The sequence below is a fragment of the Ornithodoros turicata genome, chromosome 2 (genome assembly GCF_037126465.1).
Source record: "Ornithodoros turicata isolate Travis chromosome 2, ASM3712646v1, whole genome shotgun sequence".
NCBI classification, from domain to species: Eukaryota; Metazoa; Arthropoda; class Arachnida; order Ixodida; family Argasidae; genus Ornithodoros; species Ornithodoros turicata.
In genome coordinates, this window is record NC_088202.1 from 39,237,250 (window position 1) to 39,242,371 (window position 5,122).

At 44.8% G+C, this 5,122-nt stretch overlaps 1 long non-coding RNA gene across 1 annotated transcript; it reads left to right on the forward strand.

The window, feature by feature from the left end:
• The first annotated feature begins 307 nt into the window (after positions 1-307).
• LOC135383379 (uncharacterized) lies at positions 308-1,238 on the forward strand. Its single transcript, XR_010419839.1, has 3 exons — positions 308-556; positions 623-737; positions 1,071-1,238. It is a non-coding gene; the product is annotated as an uncharacterized LOC135383379 (long non-coding RNA).
• Positions 1,239-5,122: the final 3,884 nt, after the last annotated feature.

The following is a 5,122-nucleotide window of genomic DNA, read 5'->3' on the forward strand; positions in this document are numbered from 1 at the left end:
GGCATACTTCGGATGTAAACTTGGCTTAGCGAGGTCTATAATTGATTAATAATTAACAGGACTAACCGTGTATACAGGAGTTCTTTTGTTTATTTTTATTTTTATTTTTTTTGTGGGGGACGGTTCATGGAACTGAAGCTGAGCAATTAGACGTCTGAGTAATTGGAGTAGATTTACACGTAAGGTGTATCAGCCTATAGTGTGCCGACATGCTGCACGTGCCGCGGGGTAGGACTGCGGATATTATTTCGACCACATGGGATTCTTTTCAGCCAAAGCTGACACTGGTACGTTTCGTGTTACTTCTGAGCCTCAATTCGTCGTGTGATCGAGATTTGTGTCTCAGGCTATCGCTTCTTCGTGTGGTACAATATATTGGCCAATAATTCCACATGATGCCGGTTGCATAGATCAATTTGGAATAGTCACGTAATGTGTCATAATATGCTGACGGTGCGCAAAGGAAATTAGCGTTCCAAGGCGCACGAAAAAAAAAAGTATCTCTGTGAGGAAGAAGAAGGAGAAGAAAGTCTTCCTGACCCTCGTGCAGAAATATGTACGCATGCATAGCACGCTGCAAATTAGATTATGTGCGAAATGTAATAATTACTATTGGTTTCAGCTTGCCGGAAAAGGGCGTCTTCGCTGTGAGTGTGTGGACTACGCAGCATCTAGTGAAAACAAGCAGTATTAAAAGCGCCCAATGGAGTGAAAACTTCATCAAGTGTCACCTAGAGGTGAGGTGCTTTCACCTGATCAATAATGTTCATGAAATCCTTTTCCATATAACGAGCCTCTGGTGAATGCATGGTTGCGTGCGTGCCACATAAAGTTAGTCGTACAATGTCATCGAGTATGCGCACAAACGTGAACACAGAAATGATGAGAAAACGAGTAGAAGTACTTTACAAGGTATACATGTTAAGTATACCTTGTAACTTATAAGCGTATAGGATGTTGGGCTAGTTGGTACATGACTTTTGAATGACGTAGCGCAGGTAACAAAAGACACAAGACAGAGCAGATATAGACAGGACGGACGTTATTTACAACTAAAGTTTTATTGACAGGTTTTTCCGCGGTTACCACGTGCGCAAGCGCTATCTCAGGGACACCGTTAACCAATGCCAGAACGAGCGTGTAGGACAACAAAACGAATTAGGAATTCCTCCGTCTACTATAGTCGAGTAGAAAGTCCAGTTCTTTATCCAGAAGGGAAACAGAAGTGAAGCCCCGCGAATAAACGTGAGTGATCCACTTCTTCGAATTTAAGCCGCCCTGATTATATCTCACTATCAGAAAAAAGGGTGTGAAAAGGTGGCAAGTTCTATGGTTAGCACCGAAGGCAACATAGCGTCTGATAAAGGGTGTAAAAGGGTGGTAAAAGCAATTATCATATATCCAAATTGCTACAAAAAGGCGTACGGCCCCCTCACTCACTGAATCAGAAGCGGTAACCCTATCATTCGTAGGTAGCAGGTACAACTTTGCAACCTTTTAGGCACAACATATGCAACGATTATTACCTCCTAAAAGGTGTAACTGCTCCACCCTTTTTTCTAAGAGTGCTCTCTTTCCAAATGATATTTGCTCCTTCCGATAACTTGGTTGCAAGCTATACACTCTTAAAACTGAACTTCACCGCATTGCACGCTCCTATCCAACCATCATCTCGAATGATTACGTTATCTGCCATGATTTGTTGAAAACGGGAGGCGTACGCCTTTTTTGTGACACTTATGCTGTTCATAATTGTCACAAAAATGGCGTACGCCTCCCGTTTTCAACAAATCATGGCAGATAACGTAATCATTCGAGATGATGGTTGGATAGGAGCGTGCTATGCGGTGAAGTTCAGTTTTAAGAGTGTAGTTGAGGGGCACCGTCGCGTGTCCTGCAGTGCGTGGGTAGGTACACTCTTAAAAATGAACTTCACCGCATAGCACGCAACTAGCCAACCATCACCTCGAATGATATCGTTATCTGCCCCGATTTGTTGGAAACGGGAGGCGTACGCCTTTTCTGTGACACTTATGCTGTTCATAATTGTCACAGAAAAGGCGTACGCCTCCCGTTTTCAGCAAATCAGGGCAGATAACATTATCATTCGAGGTGATGGTTGGCTAGTTGCGTGCTATGCGGTGAAGTTCATTTTTAAGAGTGTAGGTGTGCACCTCCTATAAAACTTCGCGTCCTTCCAATCTGTCCAATCTGTACTCGGCCACAGCTAAGCGGTGTTCTGTAGATGACAGCTGTTGCACAGGGAACAAACTTCTTGATGTGAGTGTGTTTCTTGTGGTAAGCACACATTCCCCTGGACCCTCGCTAACAACACACACAGCGCGGCGAGCTTGTGCGGCCCGAGAAAACCACATCTACACCGAACTTCTCTGCAACTTTTTTGATATTGTGCGCAGCCCTACACTCTTAAAAATGAACTTCACAGCATAGCACGCTCCTAGCCAACTATAATCTCGAATGATATCGTTATCCGCCCTTATTTGTTGAAAACGGGAGGCGTACGCCTTTTTTGTGACACTTATGCTGTTCATAATTGTCACACAAAAGGCGTACGCCTCCCGTTTTCGACAAATCAAGGCTGATAACGATATCATTCGAGATGATGGTTGGCTAGGAGCGTGGTATGCGGTGAAGTTCATTTTTAAAAGTGTATGCACACAGGGCAACACTTTGGACTGGCAGGAATGTGGCGCGTACCTATCCTGTAAGCTGAAACCTTGGGACATGATATGCGGGCAAGCTTTGAGGCAATGCATACCTAAAGCTGGACTCTGCTATCCCCCTCTTGACCAGCTTCGGATGAGAGGAGTCGAATGGCTACGGGCTTTCCTTGATCTACGGCATGTAGGTCCAACAGACATGATCACCTCTACCAAAAACCAAACCTAGATCTAAAAATTGTATGGTGCCAGCAGCGGAGAATTGAGTAACTTGGTACATGATTTAAAAGCTATTGAAATGCTGTCAACAAGGGAGGTCGGGCTGTCGTCAGCAGTGGCGTATCTAGGGTGTGGCAGGTGTGGACAGGTGCCATGGGCGCCAGGTGAACAGTGGTCGGGTGTGAATTAATGTGTCAGGTCGGGCGCTCAACCTGGCACATTCATAAATGATCTAAAGCACCCGCCATTAGAGAGGTTGTAGTGTGGAACCTAGTGCGGACCACACGAAAACGCATCGCCAAGGACATCATGTTAACCATATGTTGCCATGGGCGCAGGTAGCTCTAGATACGCCACTGGTCGTCAGTGGTGAGATATAAAAGGACTGAAATGTCATCTCACTACCAGCGACAGCTCGACTACCCGTACGCCCAATGGTCGTCGACACGTGGAGACAGTTACAAGTGTCATGGTTGTTGGAGATGTGGAAGATGTCTTAACTTGCATCATAGATGGAACGCTGACTCCACTGCAAGTATAGATACGGGCTATTGCAAGTCTTCGCAAGCTACTCGTATGTCTGGTTTGAGCTTGGGAAGCCAAAATCGGCTGTTCAACAGCTCAATGTACTTCGGTGAACGTAACTGCTGGAGAAACCCACGGTCATGGATGCAATGGAGCAATGCATTCGCAAGGATGTTTTTCACAGGTAGGAAGGTCTGTTTGAAGAAGGATTGGACTATTGCTCCAAGGTCAAGGTTCATCCGCAGTCTGAGTCAGGAGCAAGAACGAAATATGGCAAGGCCCATACCGTTCGCACTTCGTGAAACGGTACAGAAAGACGTCGAAAAACTGGTCAACAATGGAGTTCCGACACCAGTAGAACTTTTGCAACGGGCTACACCAATTGTAGTAGTGACAAAACCGAACGGGGCGGTAAGGGTTTGCGGTGGCTTCGGCGTTGCAGGAAATCCAGAGTATACCCTCCTCCGGAAGAGTTCTTCAGAAAGTTGAACGGTGGAAATCTTGTTTGCACCTCAAGCTCCAAGCACGTCAGGCTCAGCCTCTGGGAAGGATATCTACAGCTGGAATTGGATGAAGAGGCCCAGGATGTTGAAGTAGTGAACATTCACAAGTGTCTGTTCCGGTTCACCGGGATGCCTTTGGTATGATCCCCGCACAGAGATAGGAAGCTACTCGACAAAAGGCATTCGTTATAACTTGTTACTGTGCAAAAATAAAAGAGAAAGAATAGTTAAATTCTTGATGTAGTTACACGTTATAAAAATTAACTTGAAGTTGTCAAGTTACATTGTAAAAGTAACGGGGTATTTTCAAGTTACTTGCTACGTAACGTGTACTCTTCAGTAGTTGAACTTTGAGCAGATAGTTCACATCTTGATGTCACAATGGGTGGTGCAAGGCGTTCTACAATAGTTTCGATATATCAAAATTATACCAATCTTCCATAACATCAAAGAAGCAGCTAGGTCTTCCTTAGGTGGCGTTTGATGGGTTTCGTGTAGTAGTAAACTTCTTCACGGTGAACAAACCAGGCATCGGAATTTCGTGTTCGATGAGTTGCTATCCTGTGCGCATATTTGGTAGAACCGAGCGTGACATTGTATCCCTTCGTCATAAGAAAATAGTAATACGCTACTCGCCGGTGTGATGAGCAATACCTGAGTGTCCAAATACACAGCCAAAACTAAATTCCTAGCGTTCACCACTCAACGGGGAAGCAGGGGGAGCAGCGGGACCTTGGAACTTATACACCCAAGTTACATCAGGAACCCCAAATTACAAGTCCTTACCTAAGAAAGGTAAGTAACGAGTTAAGCGAAAAATTACCTAAAACCAGTGATGGCCAGTGGCTAGACTACCTGATTGCGGTTAAAAAGTACTTATCAACTACTTGCAGAAATGTAGTGGCAACTACTAGTTAAACTACTATTTCGAGTAGTTAACTACAGTATTTGGGTTACTGCAGGCCCCATCTACTTCCGATTTTGCCGCAAGCTTTACGGCACGACTGTGCTTCCGACTTTTACCTTGAGCTACTTGTTTGATGAGAACGGAGGTGCAGAGCAATTGTGCCGTGCATGCGTACTAAATCTTCACTTTTATGACTGCTTGTGATTCATATTTAGGCGCCCGAGAACACTATAGAATGGGATTGGTGTTGATGGACAACGTTAATAAGTAGTTATAGTGGTTATAGA